The sequence below is a fragment of the Pongo pygmaeus genome, chromosome 6 (assembly GCF_028885625.2).
Source record: "Pongo pygmaeus isolate AG05252 chromosome 6, NHGRI_mPonPyg2-v2.0_pri, whole genome shotgun sequence".
NCBI classification, from domain to species: Eukaryota; Metazoa; Chordata; class Mammalia; order Primates; family Hominidae; genus Pongo; species Pongo pygmaeus.
The window spans coordinates 96,219,422-96,246,622 of NC_072379.2; the positions used below are offsets into that span (position 1 = coordinate 96,219,422).

At 36.1% G+C, this 27,201-nt stretch overlaps 1 long non-coding RNA gene across 1 annotated transcript in view; it reads left to right on the forward strand.

Moving 5' to 3' along the window:
- The window catches only part of LOC134739875 (uncharacterized), a 50,076-nt gene that overhangs the window by 21,798 nt on the left and 1,077 nt on the right, over positions 1 to 27,201 (forward strand). The window contains exon 2 of the long non-coding RNA XR_010126958.1: positions 11,141 to 11,318. This is a non-coding gene — a long non-coding RNA (uncharacterized LOC134739875). The remainder of the gene's footprint in view (positions 1 to 11,140; positions 11,319 to 27,201) is intronic.

Consider the following 27,201-nt stretch of genomic DNA (forward strand, 5'->3'; position numbering starts at 1 on the left):
AATAGCTAATTCCACAGCCTGCAGCACCCTGAATAACCAAAGGTCCTGAGTCTGTCTGTGTGACAACTTCACTGCTACCATAATTAGCATTCAAGAAAACCAGCACACTAAATGAAACTATAACCAAGAACTCCCACAGAGGCCACTCCACTCCCCTCCCACTTCCACCAGAGCAGGTGCTGATATCCATGGCTGGGAGACCTGAAGATGGATCATATCACAGGACTCTTTGCAGACATTCCCCAGCACTAGCCTGGAGCACAGTAGCTCACTGGATGGCTAGACCCAAAAGTGCAATAACAATCACTACAGTCTGGCCCTCAGGAAGCTCCATTCCTAGGGGAAGAGGGAGAGCACCACATCAAGGGATCGCCTTGTGGGACAACATAATATGAACAGCAGCCCTTGAATTCCAGATCTTTCCACTGAAACAGTCTACCCAAATGAGAAGGAACCAGAAAAGTAATTCTGGTAATATGACAAAACAAGGTTCTACAACACCCCAAAAGATCATAGTAGCTCTCCACCAATGGATCTAAAACAAGAAGAACTCTCTGAATTGCCAGATAAATAATCCAGAAGGTTGATTAGTAAGCTACTCAAAGAGACACCAGAGAAAGGTGAAAACTAACTTAGAGAAATTAAAAAAAATACAGAATATTGTTGAAAAAGTGTCCAGAGAAATGGATATCATAGAGAAAAGACAATCACAACTTCTGGAAATAAAAGACACACCTAGAAAAATGCAAATTATGCTGTAAAGTTTCAACAATAGAATTAAAGTAGAAGAAAGAACTTGAGAGCTTGAAGATAAGGTTTTCCAATTAACACAATCTGACAAACACAAAAAGAAAAGAATTGGAAGAAATGAACAAAGCCTCCAAGAAGTCTGGGATTATGTTAAACTGCCAAACCAAATAATAATTGTTGTTGCTGAGGAAGAAGAGTATCTAAAAATTTGGAAAAATAACTTGAGGGAATAATTGAAAATTTCCCTGACCTTGCTAGAGATCTAGACATCCAAACATAAGAAGCTCAAAGAACACCTGGGAAATTTATCACAAAAAGATCATCACCTAGGCACTTAGTCGTTGGGTTATCTAAAGTCAAGATAAAGGAAAGAATCTTAAGAACTGTGAGGCAAAAGCATCAGGTAACCTTGTAGCAGGACAAGCCGCTGACAAAACCCCTCAGGCACTGAGTTAAAGAAGGAAGGGCTTTATTCAGCTGGGAGCTTCAGCAAGACTCATGTCTCCAAAAACCGAGCTCCCCAAGTGAGCAATTCCTGTCCCTTTTAAGGGCTTACAACTCTAAGGGGGTCTGTGTGAGAGGGTCATGATCAATTGAGCAAGCAGAGGGTACATGACTGGGGGTTGCATGCACCAGTAATCAGAATGGAACAGAACAGGACAGGGATTTTCACAACGCTTTTCTATACAATGTCTGAAATCTATAGGTAACATAACCGGTTAGGTTAGGGGTTAATCTTTAACTAGGCTTAGGGTGTGGCACAGGGCTGCCTGCCTGTGGATTTCATTTCTGCCTTTTAATTTTACTTCTTCTTTCTTTGGAGGCAGAAATTGGGCATAAGACAATATGAGGGGTGGTCTCCTCCCTTAACCTTAAAGGACAACCTATCAGATTAATGGCAGATTTCTCAGCAGAAACCCTACAATCCAGCAGGAATTGGGGTCTTATCTTTAAACTCCTGAAACAAAATTATCAGCCAAGTATTTTGTGTCCAGCCAAACTGAGATTCATAAATGAAGGAGGGGTAAAATCTTTTTTAGACAAACAATTGCTGAGAGAATTCACCACTACCAAGCTAGCACTGCAGGAAATGTTAAAAGGAGTTCTAAATCTTGAAACGAAACCTTAAAATACACCAAAATAGAACCTCCCTAAAGCATGTTTTACAGGGCCTGTAAAACAATAAAACAATGAAAAAAAAAGTTATTCATGCAACAACTAGCATGAAGAATAGAATACTACCTCATATCTCAATACTAATGCTGAGTGTAAATGGCCTAAATTCTGCACTTAAAAGAATGGCAGAATGAAGAAAAATTCACTAATAAGTATTTGCTGTCTTTAAGAGATTCACCTAATACATAAGGACTCACATAAGGTGAAGGGGTGGAAAAAGATACTCCATGCCAATGGCAAACAAAAGTGAACAAGAGTATCTATACTTTTATCAGATAAAACACACTTTAAAGCAACAACAATTAAAAAGGACAAATAGGGACATTATATAATGATGAAAGGATTAGTCCAACAGGAAAATATCACTGTCTTAAATACATATGCATTTAACACTGGAGCTCCCAAATTTATAAAACAATTACTACTAGACCTAAAAATGAGCTATATGGCAACACAATAATAGTGGAAGTATTCAATACTCCACTGAGAGCACTAGACAGGTCATCAAGACAGAAAGTCAATAAAGAAACAATTGATTTAAACTATACCCTGGAACAAATGGACTTAACAGACACAGAACATTCTACCCAACCAACTGCAGAAAATACATTCTTTCATCAGCACATAAAACAGTCTCAGAGATAGACTGCATGATAGGCCACAAAACAAGTCTCAATAAATTTAAGAAAATCAAAATTATATCAAGTACTCTCATAGACCACAATGGAATAAAATTGGAAATTAACTCCAAAAGGAACCTACTAAACTATACAAATACATGGAAATTAAATAAGCTGCTCCTACACAATCTTTGGATCAATAATGAAATCAAGATGGAAATTAAAAAATTATTTGTACTGAACAATAATAGTGACATAACCTATCAAAATCTCTGGGATACAGTAAAAGCAGTGCTAAGAGGAAAGTTCATAACATTAAATACCTACATCAAAAAGTGAAAAAGCACAAGTAGACAATCAAAGCTCACACCTTAAGGAACTAGAGAAACAAGAACAAACCGAACCCCAACCCAGCAGAAGAAAAGAAATTACAAAAATCAGAGCAGAACTAAATGAAATTGAAACAAAAAGATACAAAAGATGAACAAAAATCTGTTGTTTTGGGAAGAAAAAATGATAGACCGTTAGTGAGATTAACCAATAAAAGAAGAGAGAAGATCCACATAAGATTCAATTAGAAATGAAACAGGAGGTATTACAACTGATACCACAGAATACAGAGGATTATTCAAGGCTACTGTGAACATTTTTACAAGGGAGCATAAACTATAAAATCTACAGATGGATGAATTCTTGGAAATATACCACCCTTCTAGCTGAAAGCAGGAAGATACAGAATCTCTGAACAGACCAATAACAGTGAGATTGAAATGGTAATAAAAAAAATTGCCAACAAAAAAAGTCCAGGACCAGATGGATTCACAGCTGAATTATATCAGACATTCAAAGAAGAATTGGTACCAATCCTACTGACACTATTCCAAATGATAGAGAAATAGGAAATCCTCCCTAAATAATTCTATGAAGCCAGTATTCCCTAATACCAAAACCAGGGAAGGACATAACAAAAAAGAAAACTACAGACCAATATTCCTGATGAACATAGATGCAAAAATCCTCAACAAAATACTAGCAAACTGAATCCAACAGCATATTAAAAAGATAATTCACCATGATCAAGTGGGTCTTATACCAGGGATGCAGGGATGGTTTAACATCATGTGTGTAATACACAACATAAACAGAATTTAAAACAAAAATCACATGATCATCTCAATAGACACAGAAAAAGCACATGACAAAATCCATCATCCCGTTGTGATGAAAACCCTCAGCAAAATCAGCATAGAAAGGATATAACTTAAGGTAATAAAAGCCATCTACATGAAACCCACAGCCAACATTATACTGAATGGGGAAATGTTGAAAGAATTCCCCCTGAGAACTGGAACAAGACAAGGATGCCCACTTTTACCACTGCTATTCAACATAGTGCTGGAAATTCCAGCCAGAGCAATTAGACTAAAGAAATAAATTGGTAAAGAGGTAGTCAAACTGTTGCTGTTTGCTGATGATATGTGTATACTTAGAAAACCCTAAGGACTCATCCAAAAGGCTCCTAGAACTGGTAAATAAATACAGCAATATTTCAGGATACAAAATTAATGTACACAAATCAGTGGCTCTGCTATACACCAACAGCAACCAAGCTGAGAATCAAATCAAGAACTCAACTGCTTTCACAATAGCTGAAAGAAAAAAAACTTGGAGAAATATACTGAACCAAGGAGGTGAAAAATCTCTACAGGGAAAACTACAAAACGCTGCTGAAAGAAATAATAGACAACACAAACAAATGGAAACACATCCCATGCTCATGGTGGGTAGAATCAATATTGCGAAAATGACCATACTGCCCAAAGCAATATACAGATTCAACGCATTTCTCATTAAAATACCATCATCATTCTTCACAGAACTAGAAAAACAACCCTAAAAGTCATATTGTGTCCGGAATTGGTGGGTTCTTGGTCTCACTGACTTCAAGAATGAAGCCGCGGACCCTCGCAGTGAGTGTTACAGCTCTTAAGGTGGCGTGTCTGGAGTTTGTTCCTTCTGATGTTCAGATGTGTTCGGAGTTTCTTCCTTCTGGTGGGTTCGTGGTCTCGCTGGCTCAGGAGTAAAGCTGCAGACCTTCACGGTGAGTGTTACAGCTCTTAAGGCAGCATGTCTGGAGTTGTTCGTTCCTCCCGGTGGGCTTGTGGTCTCGCTGGCTTCAGGAGAAGAGCTGTAGATCTTCGCGGTGAGTGTTACAGCTCATAAAAGCAGTGTGGACCCAAAGAGTGAGCAGTAGCAAGATTTATTGCAAAGAGTGAAAGAACAAAGCTTCCACAGTGTGGAAGGGGACCCGAGCAGGTTGCCACTGCTGGCTCGGGGAGCCTGCTTTTATTCTCTTATCTGGCCCCACCCACATCCTGCTGATTGGTAGAGCCAAGTGGTCTATTTTGACAGGGTGCTGATTGGTGCGTTTACAATCCCTGAGCTAGATATAAAGGTTCTCCACATCCCCATCAGATTAGTTAGATACAAAGTGTGGACGCAAAGGTTCTCCAAGGCCCCACCAGAGCAGCTAGATACAGAGTGTCGATTGGTGCACTCACAAACCCTGAGCTAGACACAGGGTGCTGATTGGTGTGTTTACAAACCGTGAGCTAGATACGGAGTGCAGATTGGTGTATTTACAATCCCTGAGCTAGACATAAACGTTCTCCAAGGCCCCACCAGAGCAGCTAGATACAGAGTGCTGATTGGTGTGTTTACAATCCCTGAGCTAGACATAAAGACTCTCCACATCCCCACCAGACTCAGGAGCCCAGCTGGCTTCACCCAGTGGATCCCACACTGGGGCTGCAGGTGGAGCTGCCTGCCAGTCCTGTGCCATGCGCTGGCACTCCTCAGGCCTTAGGCAGTGGATGGGACTGGCCGCCGTGGGGCAGGGGGAGGCGCTCGTTGGAGAGGCTCAGGCTGCACAGGAACCCACGAAGGCAGGGGAAGGCTCAGGCATGGTGGGCTGCAGTCCCGAGGTCTGCCCCACGGGAAGGCAGCTAAGGCCCGGCAAGAAATGGAGAGCAGCGCTGGTGGGCTGGCACTGCTGGGGAACCCAGTACACCCTCCACAGCCGCTGGCCCGGGTGCTAAGTCCCTCATTGCCCAGAGCCAGCAGGGCCAGCCAGCTGCTCCGAGACTGCGGGCCCGCCAAGCCCACGCCCACCCGGAACTCCAGCTGGTCCGCAAGCGCCGCACGCAACCCTGGTTCCCGCTTGCGCCTCTCCCTCAACACCTCCCTGCGAGCTGAGGGAGTGGGCTCCGGCCTTGGCCAGCCCAGAAAGGGGCTCCCACAGTGCAGCGGTGGGCTGAAGGGCTCCTCAAGTGCCACCAAAGTGGTAGCCCAGGCAGAGGAGGCGCCGAGAGCGAGCGAGGGCTGTGAGGACTGCCAGCAGGCTGTCACCTCTCAATATCAAACTAAAAAACAGCCCACATAGCCAAAGCAATACTAAGCAAAAAGAACAAATTTGGAGGTATCACATTACTTGACTTCAAATTATACTACAAGAGTACAGTTAACAAAGCAGCATGGTAGTAGTATAAAAATAGGCACATCAACCAATGGAACAGAATAGAGAACCCGGAAATAAAGCCAAATACTTACAGCCAATGGATCTTGACAAAGCATACAAAAACAAAGCAGGGAAAATGGTGTTGGGAAAACTGGCAAGCCACATGTAGAAGAATGAAACTGGATTTTCATGTCTCACCTTATACAAAAACCAACTCAAGATGGATCAACAACTTAAATCTAAGTTATGAAATCATAAAAATTCTAGAGGATGACATTTGAAAAACTCTTCTACACATTGGTTTAGGCAAAAAATTCATGATTAAGAACCCAAAAGCGGCTGGGCTCAATGGCTCAAGCCTGTAATCCCAGCACTTTGGGAGTCCGAGGCGGGCGGATCACAAGGTCAGGAGATGGAGACCATCCTGGCTAACACGATGAAACCCCGTCTCTACTAAAAATACAAAAAATTAGCCGGGGTGGTGGCGGGTGCCTGTAGTCCCGGCTACTTGGGAGGCTGAGGCAGGAGAATGGCATGAACCCGGGAGGCGGAGCTTGCAGTGAGCAGAGATTGCACCACTGCGCTCCAGCCTGGGCGACAGAGCAAGACTCCGTCTCAAAAAAAAAATAGAAATAAAAATAAATAAAGAAAGAAACCAAAAGCAATAGATGGAACCTAATTAAAACTAAAAAGCCTCCACACAGCAAAAGAAATAATCAGCAGAGTAAACAGCCCACAGGGTGGGAGAAAAGGTTTATAAACTATGCATCTGACAAAGGACTAACATCCAGAATCTACAAGGCCCTCAAACAAATCAGCAAGAAAAAAAATCCCATTAAAAAGTGGGCAAAAGGCATGAATAGACAACTTTCAAAAAAAAAGATATACAAACAGCTAACATAGATGAAAAAAATTCTCAACATCACTAATTATCAGGGAAATGCAAATTAAAACCACAGTGACATACCTCCTTCCTCCTGCAAGAATGGCCATAATTAAAAAATAAAATAATAATAGATGCTGGTGTGGATGTGGCGTAAAAGGAACACCTTTACACTGCTGGTGGGAATGTAAACTACTAAAATCTGTATGGAAAACAGGATTGAGATTCCTTAAAGAATTAAAAGTAGAACTACCATTCAATCCAGCAATCCCACTACTGAGTTTCTACCCAAAGGAAAAGAAATAATTATATGATAAAGACACATGCACTTGCATATTTATAGCAGCACAATTTGCAGTTTGCAAAAATATGGAACCAACCTAAAGGCCCATCAACCAACAAGTGGATAAGGAAATTGTGGTATATATATATCATGGAATACTACTCAGTTAAAAAAAAAATACAAAGGCGAACAAAGTAATGGCCTTTGCAGCAACTTGAATGGAGCTGCAGGCCATCATTCTAAGTGAAGTAACTCAGGAATGGAAAACCAAATACTGTATGTTTTCACTTTTAAGTGGGAGCTAAACTATGAGGATGCAAAGGCATAAGAATAATATAATGGACTTTGGTGACTTGGGGGAAGGGTGGGAGGGGATGAGAAATAAAAGACTACAAATCAGATACAGTGTATACTGCTCAGGTGATGGGCGCACCAAGACCTCAGAAATCACCACTAAAGAACTTAAAAACTACCCCCAAAACTGTTGAAATTTTTTAGAAAGCCCTCAACAAACTAGGTATATAAGAAACATTCCTGAAATAATAAAAGTTATATACAACAAGCCCACATCCAACTTTATACTGATTGTGGAAAAGCTGAAAGCATTCCCTGTAATACCTGTAATAAGACAAGGATACCCTCTTTCACCACTCATATTCAACATAGTACTAGCCTAGCGAGAGGAATCAGACAAGGGAAAGAAAAAAATAAGGCATCCAAATTGGAAAAGAGGACTTCAAATTATCTCTGTCTAGTGATGATATGATCTTATACCTAGGACGCCTTAACGACTTCTCAAAAAGACTCTTAGATTTGATAAATGACTTCACTAAAGTCTCAGGATACAAAATCAACATTCAAAAATCAGTAGCATTTCTATATCCCAATAACAATCAAGCTAAGAACCAAATCAAGAAGTCAATCTTCTTTTTAATAGCTACAAAAAAGAAAATAAAATACATATGAATATATTTAACCAAGGAGGTAAAAAATAAGATCTCTAGAAGGAAACTACAAAACACCGATAAAATAAATTATATTAATAGATGACACAAATGAAAAAACATCCCATGTTCATGAATCTGAAGAATCAATATTGTTAAAATGATTATACTTCCCAAGGCAATCTACGTATTTAATACAATTCCTATAAATATGCCAACATCATTTTTCACAAAATTATTAAAACACTCCAAATATACATATGGAACCTAAAATAAACCCCAATAGCTATAACAATCCTAAGCAAAAAAGAACAAAGCCAGAAGTATCCCTACATTAACTTTGAATTACAGTATAAGGCTATGATTACTAAAATAGTGTAGTACTGATATAAAAATAGACATATAGATCAAGGGAATGGATTGGAGAACCCAGAAATAAAGCCACACACCTACACTCAACTTATGTTTGACAAAGTCAATGAAAACATGCACTGGGTAAATGATACCCTAATTCAATAAATGATGCTGGGAAATTTTGATTGCTATATGCAAAAGAATGAAACTGCATTCCTGTTTCTCACCATATACAAATATTAACTCAAAATGAATTAAAGGTTTAAATGTAAGACCTAAAACTATAAAAATTCTATAAGCAAAGCGAGGAAAAACCCTTTGGATATTGGCCTAGGCAAATAATTTATGACAAAAATCTTGGAAGACAAAAATAACAAAAATAGACAAGCAGAATTTAATTAAACTAAAAGGCTTCTACACAGGAAATAAGATGATCGACAGAGTGAACAGAAAACCTTCAGAATGGGAGAAAATATTTGCAAGCTATGTATACAACAAAGGACTAACACCCAGAGTCTACAAGAAATTTAACAAGAACAACAACATAACCCCATGAAAAAATTGACAAATGACATGAACATAAATTTTTCAAAAGAAAACATACAAATGTCTAACAAGCATATGAAAAAATGCTCAATGTCACTAATCAGAGAAATGCAAATTAAAGCCACATCAGGATACCATCAGTCAGAATAGCTATTATTAAAACATCAGAAAATAACAGATGTTGGTGACTACGTGGAGAAAAGGGAATTCCTACACACTGTTAGTGGGAATGTAAATTAGTATAATCTCTAAGGAAAACAGTATAAAAATTTATCAAAAAACTAAAAGTAGATCTAGCATTTGATCCAGCAATCCCACTATTGGGTATATACCCAAAGGAAAATAAGTCATTATATCAAAAAGATACCTGCACCCGCATGTTTATAGCAGCGCTATTCACAATAGCAAAGATATGGAATCAACTTAAGTGTCCATCAACAGATTACTGAATAATGAAAATGAGGATACACACACACACACACACCATGGAATACTACTCAGCCATAAAAAAACAATAAAATAATAAAAGAAGAATGAAATCATGTCTTTTACAGCAACAAGAATAGAACTGGAGGCCATTATCTTAACTGAAATAACTCAGAAAGTCAAATACCGTATGTTCTCACTTGTAAGTGGAAACTATATAATGTGTACATATAGACATAGAAAATGGAATAATAGACATTGGAGACTTGGAAGGATTGGAGGGTGGGAGAGGGGTAAGGAATGAGAAGTTACTCAAGTGGTACAATGTACACTAAGTAATTTCTATGGTTATGCAAAAAAGCACAGACTTCACCACTACACAATATATCCATGTAACAAAGTGGCATTTTTACCCCATAAAGCTATAAAAAGTGTTTGTAAATAGTAGTTATTGATAAAGTGTTAAAATTACACAAAAGTCACAAAGAATGCTCTAACAAGACCAAACCCAAAAACCTCCAGCCTATTAGCAAAACATACCCAACTATGCAAAAAAATGAATTTTGACTATGAAATATTAGTAAAACTTGGCATATATTTCTGCATTAAATAAAACAATATAAATGTTATTTATATTATTCTACAATGTAAGTTTTTAAAGGGGCAAAAGTTATTTGAAGTTAAACACAAATCAGACTGAAACTGAAGACAGTGATAGAACATGAAATCATAGAATTCACTGCATTTTAAGAGAGAAACGCTATAAAATGAGAATTTCATTAGCAGACAGAATGTCATTTATGTTTGAGAACTACTGTAAGGTCTTCTTGGATACAAAAATGACTAAAATACTTGACATATTCTCAGTATATACAAATAAAAATATTTAAGAACCTGATAAAAGAAATAGCAGATGAATCTTGAGACATAATTTTAACAATTTTAATAAACATGGTGAATAAGTGGGAGCTAAATACAAAAATAATTCTTCAAAGACAATATAGATTTTTAAAATGTACTTATCCATAAATGAAAAGCAAAGAATATATTCAATTAAGAGGAAATAGGTCAGACTCCAATCTCAAAGGGACATAAAAATGTCAAATTCTTCTTTTTACATGATTTAATTCAGAAGACTTGATCATCAAAAAAATTAACTTATAATACCTGCATGTAGCATGTATATATTGCTAGTTATTGAAAAATATGAACAAAACAAAACAAATAACTATATGAAAGTGACTCAAACTTTTAGAGCCATAGATTTCTTTAAGACTAAAGAAATCAACCTCTTCTATCGCTGCTTCATTCAATACATATCAACACATTTAAGTTTACCTGAAATTCATCTTATTGCATTAGAAATTTCTTTCACAAAATGAAAACCCTAAAATCATACTTCAAAAATTGTCTTTAATTAGTTTACTGCAAACATATCTATTCCATTTTAAAACAGAGCTATATTTAACTTTTATATAATTAACTTATATAAATTAAAATTTAACTTTGTTTCTAGTATCTTTTATTATGAAGACTACTGTAGTGAATATAAATAGTGTTTTGAATTGGTTAGTGGTCTTTCACATGGCAATACACTTGAAATTATTGACAATTAATTTTGACCATTTTTCTCTTCGACAGCAGGCTGCAGAAAATCCAGACTCTCAAAAGTATGCATTAACAAACACAAACAGTGAATTTTCATGGCCACTTCTCAAGATAAGCATGGCTTGTGTCGAGGAAACCCAGAATTCTCTAAGACATTTCTTTGAAATCATGTCAAATCTTTGTCTTCAAGGCTGACATCATCTTTGGCAAGGTATATCTTTATTGATGTTGTCTGTGTTAGACAAGAAATAAATATAAAATCCACATTTCAGTTTTGAGGTTATCTGAGCTAAAGTAATTATCTCAAGAGGGCTTCAGAGTTCCCAGAGGTCCTCTGATTCCTGCCTGTAGTGAATCTGATGTATAAACTCCTGATACACTCTGCAGACTATTTCCAGCTTTGGGAAGTTCACGTGTTGTCTATTTCCCATCTCCCCTTCTAGAGTGTCAGTTTACATAAACAAACTTCTAAATGTTTCAGCAGACTCTGTACTATTGGCCTTACAGCCAATGGAAAAAGCAAAATATTCTCCAAGAAGTTATGTCAAGTGAACTCTAAAGTTTATCTTTTCAACAAATGGACTTTCCTTATAATTGCATGACACGTAATCCCTTAATAGAAAAAGAAACTGACTTCAAATAATTTAACTGGGGATAAAAGCTCTGCCTCATTTTTCTGGGAAGTATACTGAGACAGCTGACTGAATGGATAGAGAATTAAGAAAACCATTGATTCAGAATCTCATTGTACTAGGAGACTCTTTAAGAAACAATGTGCCTATGTTTACCAATCCTAGTGTATTCTGCCAATGTTAATTCCGTAATTTATCAGGCATTGATGATAACTCCTGTGATAAAAGCCTTACTCCTAGATTAATGTTATAGTCGCAACTTTTACTTCACCTACTCAAATATAAGGCAGATCTAATATGCCCACTACCCCCCAGGTTGCATTTAGGAAATTTCGTTTTATGTTGGCACTTGGGAGAGAATCTTACTGATCTGGGGTAAATGGGCTACAGCCTGAGTTATTTTGGATGTGCTTAAAGGTTCAGGCTTTCCTCATTTCTCTTTTCTTTGCAGTGCAAACCAATTTTATCTCAAGTCTTGGGCTTCTGCCCATGCAAACATTATTTATTTGACAAAAATTGTATATATTGTGTGCAACATGTTTTAAAATATGCATACATTGTGCAATAGTGAAATTGAGCTAATTAATATACACATTACCTCACATACTTATGATTTTGTGGTAAAAATTCCTTAAAATCTACTTTCTTAGCAATTTTTAAGAATATAGTACATTACACTAACTATAGCCATCCTGTCACACACTAGATCTCATGGACTTACTCTTCCTAACTGAAATTTTGTGTCTTTTGACCAACATCTCTCCATCTCTCCCCCACCAGACCCTGGTAACCACCGTTCTACTCTCTACTTCTATGAACTTAAATTTTGTAGATTTCACATGTAAGTGAAATCATGCCATATTTATCTTTCTGTACCTGACTTTTCACTTAACATAACATCCTGCAGTTTCCTTCATGTTATCAACAATGACAGGATATCTTTTTTTTTTTTTTTTTTTAACAACTCACAGTATTCCACTGTGGACATATATCACATTTTCTTTATCCATTAATCCATTCATGGACACTTATGTGGATTTGATAGCTTGTCTGTTGGGAATAATCCTACAATGAATATGGTAGTGCAGAAATCTTTCACATACTGATTTCATTTCCTTTGGACATATATCCAGTATTGGGATTACTGAAAGATATGGTAGTTCTGTTTTTACTTTTTTGAGGAAGCTCCATACTGTTTAACATATGGCTGTACTAATTTACAGTCCCATTAACAGTGTATGAGTTCCTTTTATTCTACTCTCTTGCCAACGCTTGTTATCTTTCATCTTCTTTCTAATAGCCTAACATGTGTTAGGTGATATCTCATTGTGGATTTAACTTGTATTTCTGTAATGATTAGTGATATTGAACAGTTTTTCATATGCCCATTGGCCATTTGTATGCCTTCTTTTGAGAAATGTCTGTTTAGATCCTTTGCCCATTTTTTAATTCAGTTGTTTTCTTACTATTATTTGATTTTCTCATATATTTTAAATATTAACCCCTTATGAGACATAACAGTTTGGAAATATAATTTCCCATTCTATAAGTTGTCTCTTCACTGTGTTGATTGTTTCCTTGGCTGTACAGAGCTACTTAGTGTAATATAATACCATTTATCTGGTTTTGCTTTTGGTGTTATATCTAAAAAAAAAAAAAAATCATCTCCCAGACCAATGCAATGGATATTTTGTCTTGAGAAATTTTGCAGTTACAGGTCTTTATGTCTTTCATCCATTTGGGGTTGATGTTTGTATAAGAAGTGAGAGGAGGCGCCAATTTCATTCTTCTGCATGTGGATATTCTGTTGTCCCAACACCATTTATTGAAGAGACTGTCATTTCCTTGCTGTGTATTTTTGGCATCTGTGTTGAAAATCAATTGACTATAAATGTGTAGATTTATTTCTGGGCTCTTCTTTCTGTTTCTTTGGTCTGTTTTTATGCCAGATCATGTTGTTTTGTCTACTAGAGCTTAGTAGTGTACTGTGAAGTCAGGTAGTGTGATGCCTCCAGCTTTGTTCTTGCTTTGGCTATTCAGTGTCTTTGGGGTTCCATAGGAATTTTAGGATTGTTTTTTCTAATTCTGTGAAAATGTCATTTGAATTTTTATAAAGACTAAATTGAATATGTAGAGATCGCTTTGGGTAGTAGGAACATTTTTATATTAAGTCTTCCAATCCATGAACATAAGATTTCTCTACATTTATTTGTGTCTTCCCTGATTTCCTTCATCAGTGCTTACAGATCTTTTACCTTCTTAAACTTCTACTTTATTTTTTGTAGCTATTGTAAATGGGACTGTTTTCTTAATTTCTTTTTCAGATAGTTTTTTATTGTATAGAAATGCTACTGGATATGTTGATTTTGTATCCTGCAACTTTACTGAATTCATTTATTGGTTCTAAGAGGTTTCTGACAGAGTCTTTAGGGCTTTCTATGTATAAGACTATGTCATCTGTAAACAAAAAATTTAACTTCATTCTTTCCAAATTGGATACTTTGTTTTTTTTTTCTCTTGCCTAAGTGCTCTGGCTAGAACACCCAGTACTATGTTGAATAGAAATGGTAAGGGTGAGCATCCTTGTATTATTCCTGATCTTAGAGGAAAAGCTTTCAACTCTTTCTCATTGAGAATGATTTTAGCTGTGGGTTTGTCATACACGACCTTTATTCAGCATAGGGCAGATAACTGACCTATTAGAGCTTCACAGGACATGGTATTTTTGGATTCAGTAATTTTAGAACCTTGCCTATGAGAGGACATTTATTTTCCTTTTTTTTTTTTTTTAAATGATGTTCTCTCTCTCCTTCCATATGACTGATGTCCGTTCCTTTCTTACCTCACTTAAGGTCTTACTAAAATATTCCACTATATTTTACATAGCCCCCAACCCAGTTTCCTGCCATGGTAGATTTCATTCTGGATTTGAAATCACAACATGAAGTATTTTAGCCAATTTCTTCAGTAATATATAATTAGGATTTTAACTTGCCAGCTTTGCTTAAATTACTGAGAAAATGTTTTGCCTTTTTTTAATCTCAAAAGTGATCAGATTATTTTAAAAAGTAAGCAGATTCTTAAAACTTAAGAACCATCTACTTAGTAAAGTAAAAATCAATATGGAGATTCCCATACTCAAAGGAGTTCAAAAGAGTTTCTACCTCCTGTGAACTCAGCTTGAGAAATGGTAGAGAAAAAGAGAAAAGATTAGGGGTGTGGCTGTGGGGCAAATTTCTAATCAGATCTTTGTTATCCAATTTTTGACTTCCTTACCTAGTGAATTAACCCATACCAATATATTCCTAAAAACATCTCTCTAAAACCTCTTGGACTATATATTACAAGTTAGCTATGTCTGTGCCTTTGTTTATCCAGTGATTGGTGAATGCTTATAGCAGAAGAATGTTACTAAATCTCTAGCTGGGGAAGATGGCCCAAGTTTTTCAAAAGTCAATGGCTTGAGAAAAATGCATCAAAATGTGTTCGATAATCTAAGAAGTTTTATCTCATCTCAATTGCCTTATGAATTGTATTGTTTCCCTTTCTTTTTTCTTTCCTTCCTTTTCTAAAATTAAAATTGTGTGTGTAAGGGGGTTATTTTCCTCCAGCTTCCTTTTGTATCTCCACATTGGAGTAATGAGGTATGGGATAGATCAAGAATTCATTTCAATTATGAGAAATTTCTATGTAGGAATTGATTCGTTTTTGATATAAGGAAAAAGCCTTGCTCTTGTTCTCCTAAACTTTCTGTGGTCTAAATTATAGTTCTCCTGGTAGTGACATGACCCTCAAAGTGTAATGTATTTCTTAAAACTATAGCATACATTTAGAGCTGGAAGAATTCCCTGTATCTTAAGAGGCATCTCCATTGAGAGAGACTGAGATTTCTAGAAAATTTGACATATGGCTGCCTATTTCTATAAGTACAACTTATGCCCAGAGAACTCATGTCTGGCAGTTGTTATTGACACAATGCAACTGCTATCCTCCAACTGTCTTTTCACTGTGCACCAACCCCATTATTAGAGCATTAATTGTCCAAAAACTTCTGTAGGTCTGAAAGATGGAGGTGGGGGCATATCTGCCAGCATTTCTAATTTTACCTACATAATCATATGTTAGTCTTGTCTTTTGCCTTATTGTCTGCTTGGTCAACCTATATTTAATCAATCAGTTCTATTCCTGTATAAAAAAGCAAAGGCAAGTTGATAGACCGAAACACATTTATAGGTAAACTGCCAAATTTTCATCTATGTTAAAAATTTTCACTTTCATAACATGCTGTTATGTTTCCTGTCTGTCAAATTGACTTTTTAACTGAGGAGGATGTAAAACATGACATGTAGCAGATTATAATTTAAGAGGCAAGTTATAGTAATTTTAAGCCAGTGCTACATTGTATTTATTGCGGATATAAAATAATTTTGTCTGGTGCACAGGTAGAAAATTTTCAGGGGTGGGGTGAAAAGAGCTCTCTCAAACAGCCATGTAGTTCTACAAGAGTGACTAAATGGTATAATACTTGTGGAATATTTCTTATAATAGGCATTCTGCAATTTGCTATTGTTAAGTCAATAGTTGTTTCTTAACTCCTTCAAGTTGGGGGTGGGGAGGAGTCTATTTATTCATCCCCTTATTTTAGAAATGAGTACAATCACAAGCAGAGGGAGGTAAAGGAATTTCCCAACCTCATTTTTACCATGGTTAACCTAGGCATATTGTCAATTATGAAACTATGGTAATGTTAAAAAAAAAAGTCACTCCCAAAGCATAAATTGTTAGCATATCTGAAGCATCTGTATTGGTGATAGCTGTCAAACTTTGTATTACAAAATTCAAAGCCAGAATTTGAATGGGGTATTAAATATGAGGTTTCTATTTTGAAGCACTGTAAAGAGCAAAAAACTGAAAGCCCTAAGGCAAATATACTGTGCTGACATTTGAAACTCTTACAATAGATTTTATGTTTTATGCTTTTTAAAAACAAAGAACTAGAAATACACATTCCATTTTGCAAGGTGAGATATATTCTCTCTATGACAATAAAAACGTAAAAATAAGGTATTTTATGTATTGAAATCCCAATGAATTTGAAATTTGCAAATGATCTCTTTCAGAGGACCTCAGGACAATAAGTTTAAAACCTCTTGTGACTATATAATGATTCATATCCAGAAAGTGCTTGAAAATTGTTAAGCACTGATGGTTTGTAATACAAGTTGAAATAGTCCATATTGAAATGACCTCTGGTGAATTGGAGTGGGGCTGAAAAAACTGCTTTGCCAGGGATCATGTTAAGTGAGTGCTAGCAAGCAGGGAGACAGGTGTTTCCTGTTTCTAACCACATGGCATAACCATATAGATTAGCTGCAGGGAATCTAGCCAGAAGAATTTTTTTAAAAACCTAATTCAATTTACCACTGCTCATATGGAAATTGCCTTAGGTTTAAATTATATTCTAAATAATGTAAAATCCATAATTAAGATTTATATTCTTCTTTTTCATTTTTAATATACCAATACTACCCAATATCTCAGAAATATAAAAGTTTATAATAAGATAGACTCTCAAGATGTCTCATTCAAATTCTATGGTAATAAAGGTATTCTCTCTACTACTGCCCTGGAAGATGGGCCACAATCCTCTGCTAGAACACTTCCATATTGGATAGGGAGGGGGTAGAACTCAAAGATTACTGAGACAAATCCATTTTTACATCCTTTGAGGCTACTGTTTCCTGATGATTATTCAGGTATTTTAAATGGAATTAAAATGTTAAGTGCCACATTTGAAAAATAGGAAAACATCATATTTGTACATCCTGCCTCTTTAGTTGCTCATGTATGAATGCTAGTTTGGATCACCAAACAATGTTGCCTTTTTATTCCTCAGCATATTTTTGTTATGTCTAACAGAATCCTGACTAGGAAGGAATGTTTTCTGGGAATAATAATGCTAATAAAGACATGTGGTTATCAAGTGGCATGTGTATGTCTGTGGTTCTCAGCCCCTTGGAACACAGTCATCCAACACACTCTGGAAAGTCAGGCACTACAGGGCACATAAGAAAGAGAAGGTCCAGACTCTTTGTCCCTGCTGTGGCACATAATCATCTGATTATGTGCAAGAGAGTAACAGAATGCAAGAGGCAAACTCAGTGATGTGTCACCCAACTTGATTATAAAGGGGAGAGTCTTGAGTTATCACAGAGCAGAGAATGATATAGGAGATTACTAAAGTATCATTTGCTTAGGGCTAAAGACTATATGGAAATGATGTACACTCAGAAGTAGGCTTTTCCTCCATACTTTCTACCTATAAAGAACTGAAAAATAATTACAGCACCTTAATCTCTGTTGGGCTGTGAGGATTTTGAACGTATGCATAAGTCTATATTTGCAATTGGGACAGCACACTCCAGGGGCTGAGTTTGTGAGCCAGAGGGAGAGACCCGTGAGCCAGATCCCAGCACCTCTACTTCATCCCTGTAACCCTGGACAATGTATTCAACTTTTTTCTGCCTAAATTTCTTAATCTAAGAAGTGGAGATAAAAATCTATACCAAATAGGGTTGAGGTAACAATTAAATGAGTAAGTGGTCGCAGAACTTTCACTTAGCATTTTATTTTTATTATTGTGGAGAAATAGGAACGCTTTTACACTGTTGGTGGGAGCGTAAATTAGTTCAACCATTGTGGAAGACAGGGTGGTGATTCTTCAAGGTACTAGAACTAGAAATACCATTTGACCCAGCAATCCCATTACTGGTTATATATCCAAAGGATTATAAATCATTCTACTATAAAGACACATGCACACCTATGTTTACTGCAGCACTGTTCATAATACCAAAGTCTTGGAACCAACCCAAATGCCCATCAATGATAGACTGGATAAAGAAAATGTGGCACATATACACCATGGAGTACTATGCATTCATATAAAAGGATGAGTTCATGTCCTTTGCAGGGACATAGATAAAGCTGGAAACCATCATTCTCAGCAAAGTAACACAGGAACAGAAAACCAAAAACCATATGTTCTCACTCATAAGTGGAAGTTGAACAATGAGATCACACGGACACAGGGAAGGGAACATCACACACCAGGACCTGTCAGGGAGTGGGGAACAAGGGGAGGGATAGCATTAGGAGAAATACCTAATGTAGATGACGGGTTGTTTGGTGCAGCAAACCACCATGGCACATGTATACCTATGTAACAAACCTGAACGTTCTGCACATGTATCTCAGAGCTTAAAGTATAATAAAAAAAAAAGTCTTAAGTGTCATTAAGAATATTCTATGGTGTTTTATTTTTCTCATTTGTAAGGGAATATACCTTGCAAACTCTACACTTTTTTGTTTGTAACCTGGGCTATGAAACTTCAAAGAAACAGGGTTTCTTGGTAGAAGAAACAATGTTTTTAGTTTTTTTTCTTTTCTTTTTTTTCTGGCTGAATCCTCAGTTTTGTGGAACTTAGCAGTTATGCACTGAGGATCTGCCCACACAGGTAGTAATTTCCTGGGCCGCAGGCTGAAAGCAAAAGACTGCACATGGTGGCTGGGACTTCCTCAGCTGTGGACAGATGTGAGCACATTTTGGCCAAAAAACAAGGAAGTGGGAAAGGGAGAGATTTCTCAGAGCAGAGCTTTGCTATTGTCTTTTGAAAGGGAAAAAGGATTATACCTCTAGGTTAAAAAGCAAAACTAAACCGCAGTTATGTAATTTTGAAAGATTCCTAAATCAGTATTGGCATTATTTGTAAAACATCAGACTTCAAAGAAATAACATAAGAATTTCATGTGACCTCATACTTCATATACTCCATTAAAAATGCAATTTGTAAAACATATATCAAATGGTTAGTCTCAGGAGAATATGCCTCAGTAAAGACCAGACGCATGGTCTATTTCAACTGTGTGTGGCTCTTCATTTTTTCCCCCTATTTCTTCACATGCGGGACAGAACTTCTAGATGAATAAAGATATGGTGTGTTTTCCAGGACATAATTATGTTTGGGCTGTGATCAAGCATGAGAAATTTCTATCCTGAGGAATAATATTTGAAGGTTATAAAATGAATGCAAGTTCATGGGTAATTCTACTTTCATATCGTAAACATACTGTAATTCAAATATATTTTCTATGGAAAATACTTAGGAATTTCTAAATTATATATTTTCTGGTAATATACAGATTTGGGATCTTCACAAAATTGTAGTGTGGCAAAAATGTTAGAGATTTTCTAGTCCAGTACTCCCATTTTGCAAACAGGTAAATAAAGACATAAATCATTTCAACGAGGGAATGCATTCTAATGTTGTGATTAAAAACTAGCTTTCTGTTTCGGTGCTAACTCTAGCCAATTGCTAGTGCCTCTGTACTTATTTCTTCTGAGAAAGATTGAGAGGTTAAGTTCAGATTCAGCTGGAAAGGGTGCTACGATCAATTAGCATCTACCAGAGACATAGGATCAGATATGAGAAAGCAAAAAAGTCTTGAAATAGTTGATGGGAGTTGTTAACTAGAAAAAGCTTACAAAGTCGGTAAGACCTGGCAGTAGGTCATGGTGCTACACTTTCTTTGTGAATAAGTTTAGACTCATTTCTTAACATTTCTATACCTTGGCCAGGCGCAGTGGCTCACGCCTGTAATCACATCACTTTGGGAGGCCGGGGCGGGAGGATCACAAGGTCAGGAGTTTGAGACCAGTCTGGCCAATATGGTGAAACCCTGTCTCTACTAAAAATACAGAAATTAGCCAGGCATGGTGGTGGGTGCCTGTGGTCCCAGCTACTTGAGAGGCTGAGGCAGGAGAATCGCTTGAACCTGGGAGGTGCAGGTTGCAGTGAGCTGAGATTGCGCCACTGCACTCCAGCCTGTCTCAAAAACAAACAAACAAAAAACACAATAAAAAGCATTTCTATACCTCAATTTTCTCATTGGTGAAGCAGGAATAAATTATTTGTTGGGAAAATATTTGCTAATTTGACCAGAGCTTTCTTTACAGCACTATATTTACTTTTTAGAAGCAATGATGCTGTTTCATATCGGCTCACCTACTCTCCAGACTGGCTTTGGTAGCCCATGTTATGACAGTGAAAAGACACTCAAAAGAATCTGTGGAAAATTTAGTATAAACTACCACATAAAGAAAAAAAATTTGAAAAAAGTCACACGAAAGGAAAACCTGAGAAATATCACAATATAGGATGTTAAATACTACATGGGCAAGCATATTTAAACTCTGCTATGAACTACCCATGAGCAAGAAAAAGTTCATAACCAGGTGTGGTGGCTCACGCCTGTAATCCCAGCACTTTGGGAGTCCGATGGGGGTGGATCACCTGACCTCAGGAGTTCGAGACTAGCCTGGCTGACATGGTGAAACCCCATCTCTACTGAAAAAAAATACAAAAATATTGGTAGGGTGTGGTGGTGGGCACCTGTAATCTCAGCTACTCAGGAGTCTGAGGCAGGAGAATTGCTTGGACCTGTGAGGCAGAGGTTGCAGTGAGCTGAGATCATGCCGTTGCACTCCAGCCTAGGCAACATCAGCAAAAATCCATCTCAAAAAAAAAAAAAAAAGACAGGAAAAAGTTTATTTAAAAAATCAAAAATTATACAAGAAATCTAAAGGGCCATATCATAAAAAGCCAACTCTCTAGAGATTTTCCTAAGCGCAGATAAAGAAAGCATGGTCAGGTCAACCTTCTCAGAGACAGAGGTGACTATATTTTGTGCCGGAAAAACTATCTGCAAGACTAGCAAGTTGGTGTTCTGAGTGAAAAAAACTGTAGGTAAACTGGTACCAGGACAATGAACATTACAATGGGAACTTTCGTGTTGACAACTCTGACCACATGAAATTGAATAGTGGCAACAAAATGGGAATTCCTATCTTTATAAAGCTATAGAAAAAATAGGAAAATACAAACTGGAGTTTTCTGCTTCTGTTGACCATGCATATGAGAAAATCTGCAGAACTAAAGGAAAAAAAACCTTTCCAAATGCTTAGACTAAAATTAGTACCATCTTTGTGGCCATCTTCAGTAACATTGATGTCTTTCTTCCATTTTAATAAATTTAGGTTTGTCAATAATGTAAATTGTTTTAGTGATAAGTTTGTACTTGATTTTTTTTTTGTTTTTAGGCTGTGGTATTAGACTTAGATTGTTAAAAACAGCTGTTGTGAGAGTTGTGAAAATAGAGAATTCCTAAAATGACCAAAGGCCAGGAAATATCTGTGGCTAAGATAAAGGAGTAATAATTTCCTCTCAACCCGGGGTGAAAGTAAAATGAGGACAGCACATCGTAATATTCTAGAACTGTTCAAGGCCTAAAAATTCCACAAGAAAGAATTTTTTAGAGCTGAAGAGAACATTTAAAACATAACCGCATATTTTATACACACTTGAAAACACATTTGTTCATCTTTGACTTGGCTGGTGAAATTGATATCATCATGTGTAAAGTGGGACTTTCTAACTTATATAACTTAGAATAAGAATAATACTTATTAAGTGTGTACTATATACCAGGCACTGATAATTCAACTGTACCTTGAGACTTTGCTGAAGTTTCTTATCAGTTCAAGAAGTTTTTAGGCTGAGATGATGGGGTTTTCTAAATAGAAAATCATGTCATCTGCAAACATAGACAACTTGACTTCCTCTCTTCCTATTTGAATACCCTCTATTTCTTTCTCTTGCCTGATTGCCCTGGCCTGAACTTCCAATACTATGTTTAATAGGAGTGGTGAGAGAAGGCATCCTTTTTTTATGCCAGTTTTCAAAGGGAATGCTGTCAGCCCTTGCCCATTCAGTATGATATTGGCTATGGGTTTGTCATAGTTATTATTTGGAGATATGCTCCATCAATACCTAGTTTATTAAGTTTTTAACATGAAGCGCTGTTGAATTTTATCAAAGGCCTTTTCTGCATCTATTGAGATAATCATGTGGTTTTTGTCATTGGTTCTGTTTATGTGATGGATTATGTTTACTGATCTGTGTATGTTGAACCATCCTTGCATCCCAGGGATGAAGCCAACTTGATCGTGGTGGGTAAGGTTTTTGATGTGCTGCTGGATTTGTTTTCCTAGTATTTTATTGAGGATTTTCACATCGATATGCATTAGTGATATTGGCCTTAAGTTTTATTTTTTTGTTGTGTCCCTGCCAGGTTTTGCTATCAGAATGATGCTGGCTTCATAAAATGAGTTAGGGAGGAGTCCCTCCTTTTCAATTGTTTGGAATAGTTTCAGAGTGAATGGTACCAGCTCCGCTTTGTACCTCTGGTAGAATTTGGTTGAGAATCTGTTTGGTCCTGAGCTTTTTTTGGTTGGTAGGCTATTAATTACTGCCTCAATTTCAGAGCTTATTATTGGTCAATTCAGAAATTCAACTTCTTCCTGGTTTAGTCTTGGGAGGGTACATGTGCCCAGGAATTTATCCATTTCTTTTAGATTTTCTAGTTTATTTGCATAGAGGTGTTCTCTGATGGTAGTTATATTTCTGTGGGATCAGTAGTTATATCCCCTTTATCATTTTTTATTGTGTCTATTTGATTTTTCTCTCTTTTCTGTTAGTCTAGCCAGTGGTCTATTTTGTTAATCTTTTCAAAAAACCAGCTCCTGCATTCATTGATTTTTTTGAAGGGTTTTTTGTGTCTCTATCTCCTTTAGTTTTGCTCTGATCTTAGTTATTTCTTGTCTATTGCTCACTTTTGGATTTGTTTGCTCTTGCTTCTCTATTTCTTTTAATTGTGATGTTAGGGTGTTGATTTTAGATCTTTCCAGCTTTCCGATGTGGGTATCTAGTGCTATAAATTTCCCTCCTAACACTGCTTTAACTGTGTCCCAGAGATTCTGGTATGTCGTCTCTTTGTTTTCACTGGTTTCAAAGAACTTCTTGATTTCTGCCTTAATTTTGTTATTTACCCAGGAGTCACTCAGGAGCAGGTTATTCCATTTCCATGTAGTTGTGTGGTTTTGAGTGAGTTTCTTAATTCTGAGTTCTAATTTGATTGCACTGTTGTCTGAGAGACTGTTACGATTTCTGTTCTTTTCCATTTGCTGAGGAGTGCTTTACTTCCAATTATGTGGTTGATTTTAGAATAAGTACCATGTGGCACTGAGAAGAATGTATATTCTGTTGATTTGGGGTAGAGAGTTCTGTAGATGTCTGTTAGGTCTGCTTGATCCAGAGCTGAGTTCAAGTCCTGAATAGTCTTGTGAATTTTCTGTCTCATTGATCTAATATTGACAGTGGGGTGTTAAAGTCTCCCACTATTATTGTGTGGGAGTATAAGTCTCTTTGTAAGTCTCTAAGAGCTTGTTTTATGAATCTGGGTGCTCCCGTATTGGGTGCATATATATTTAGGATAGTTAGCTCTTCTTGTTGAATTGATCCATTTACCATTATGTCATTATATCCTTCGTTGTCTTTTTTGATCTTTGTTGGTTTAAAGTCTGTTTTATCAGAGGCTAGGATTGCAACCCTTTTTTTTTTTTATGCTTTCCATTTGCTTGGTAAGTTTTCCTCTATCTCTTTATTTTAAGCCTATGTGTGTCTTTGCACATGAGATGAGTCTCCTAAATACAGCATACTGATGGGTCTTAACTCATTATCCAATTTGCCAGGCTGTGTCTTTTAACTGGGGCATTTAGCACCAAATTAAGATTCCAAAAGGCATTCCGGCTGTTGAAATTTTCAGCATTTTTGCCCTGGTTTTTCCTCATCTTTGTGGGTTTATCTACCTTTGATCTTTGAGGCTGATTACCTTTGGATGGGTTTTTGTAGAGGGTCTTTTTTGTTGATGATGTTGTTGCTTTCTGTTTGTTAGTTGTTTGGATTTTTTATAGATAAAAGATAATATAAACTAAAAGAAAAAGACATAAAATATAGTCTTCCTCACATATATGGAAGTTAAACAGTCATAGTCTTCCATTGTGTATGCCATGTATTTATTATTTAGTTCAATGTTTATTTTGATTTTAATTATAAATTAACGTGACCTTTTAAAAATTGAAGATATAGAAAAATATATAGAAGAGAAAAATAATCATAATTTCACCACCCCAAAATATTCATTAACATTCTATTTTCTTTTGTTATTTTTTATTAACACAAATGCACTGGGTATCATATTTTTATATTGTATCATTAGCATTTTCATCTCCCAAAAGATCTTTAAAATCATGTTATTCATTTTGTGTCTGTAACAAATGAAATTTAGATGTTTCTCTATTCTTGGAATTAAGTTCTAGGTTTTGTTTTCAATTTTTGCTAATATTAATTCATTTATAAACATCTTTGTACATAAAATTATATATATATATATATATAGCTAATAACTCATTTAGAATAAAATCCTAGAAGTAAAATTTCAAGATCATTCCTAAGCCTCTTGAAACATATCATTTTTGTGTGGTCAACTGCTATCATCTGAATTTGCTTTAACTGTACTTGTTTCCAGTTTTTCGTAATTTTTAAAATAATTTTTTATACTTAAATTCTAAACAAATCTGGATTTTATTGTTGTTTTATTATTGCTATTTTTGTATGAGATTTTGTAAGATATGAGACCTTATATTTTTCCTTATTACATAGTATGATTCAGTTAAAAATACATTTTAAGATATTAATACATTTTAACATTAAAATTTGGAATTTTTAATAATCATTCTGTTCTATGTCTATTTTTCCTGATGTAGTATTCAAAAAAACTCTTGTACAAATTTTTCTTAATTTAAATAAAAGGGGCAAATTTATTTTGAGAAATCTGTCCTGCAATGCCAAGACACAGAGCACAATGGAATAAATAATTGAAGTTTAATTAATAGAAATATTGAATGCTAGGTAAAATTTCTGGATCTAAAGATCTCCTAGGATGTATTACAGATCACAACTTTCTCACTAAAGCTTGTTTCAAAAACTAGAAGACAACATATACTAAAATATTTGAATTTAAAGGATCAAATACTGAGTGTGATCTTGATCCAATGGAGGCTAGAACCTCTTCTTGCCCCTTTTATTTGCCCATTGTTGGCCTGTCATCTGTTTTCCCATCTTCTAGTAGCAACTGTCACTCACAGAGCTGATACTACACCTTCACCTGGACCTTCAAGAAAAATCATACTTGAGGTATTGCTGTTTATATAAATGCAGAAACTGTTGAAAAATCACATACTCCATGTAATTAGGATTACATTATGGCAAATACATGAGGAGTTCTTGGTATAATTTCCCATGTCTCCAAGAAACCTTTGTTTGTTGTCTTACTATTCGTCCAATTAACCTTACTTTTAAAACTATATTATCAAAATAACACTTAAGTCCCATAAAATCTTGAAGGTTAATTACAGCTGTAGGGAAAATTATGCACTGGAAGAAAACTTTAAATAAATTCTTATACGCAACATAAACAGTTCATTTTATATTTATTCCAAAAGCATGAATATTGTTAGCTTTGAAGTTCCAGGTAATTTCCCTATAGAAATCATCTCTGAAAATTTATAATTTATGTTAATTTTTACTGTACTCAAAATGAATTAATCGTATTGCTACAGGGCACTTTAATAGTCTGAGTAAACAACATTCTTAAAATAAGTAATAACGATGATACTTTTCTCTACTTGGTGAAAGCTAAATTAATGACTTATAGAAAAATACTAAATTTAACAAAAGCTCTGAATGTTCCGTATTAGTAACCCATTTCTCATATTAGGAAAACAAGTATAAGACAAATAGTTACCCCTAAATCCCAAAGCTTATATTTAGCAGAATCAGCATTTAAAGCCCAGATTTGAATGACTCAAAAGTCCTGCCCTTTTCCACTGACATATCATATTTACTTGGCAAAAAAGGATCCAGGCAATGTGGAATCAGAAGCTGGTTCAAGAAATACCTACATGCCATCAGTGCTTGATATGAAGAGTAGCACCTATTTTCTATGTGAAGTTAATTCATTGCCAACAGCCAGAAAGTCACATCCTAGTTCTATGAGACTCAAAACCGAAAGTACTGACCAATCCTTGCATACGTATCAGTTGTTATGAATCCACAGAGCAGTTGAACCACAAAGCTAGCAGCCTCACTCTCCGCATATCAAAATATAGTTTAAAGGATATTGGACCGAAATTTGTCTCTATACAAAATAAGCCATGTGTAACCCTAGCTCTGTGTTTCTTTCAACTGTTTATTGGAAGACTTTTATTTCCTTTCCTTTGACAACATATATCCCATTTTACATTGTTAAATTCCGACAGTCAAGTAATATGTAAAACAACTTGACTAAAGATTGTGATTTGCTCTTAGAAGCGTATCTTACCCCTCTGAGATTGCCTTATTATGAATGGAGGCTTGTAGCATTCTAAAAAGGGTCAAAGTGAGATTGCCATTATAATAAGAGTTTAAAGACAATATTTTACCTAATAGATAGACATACATGGTT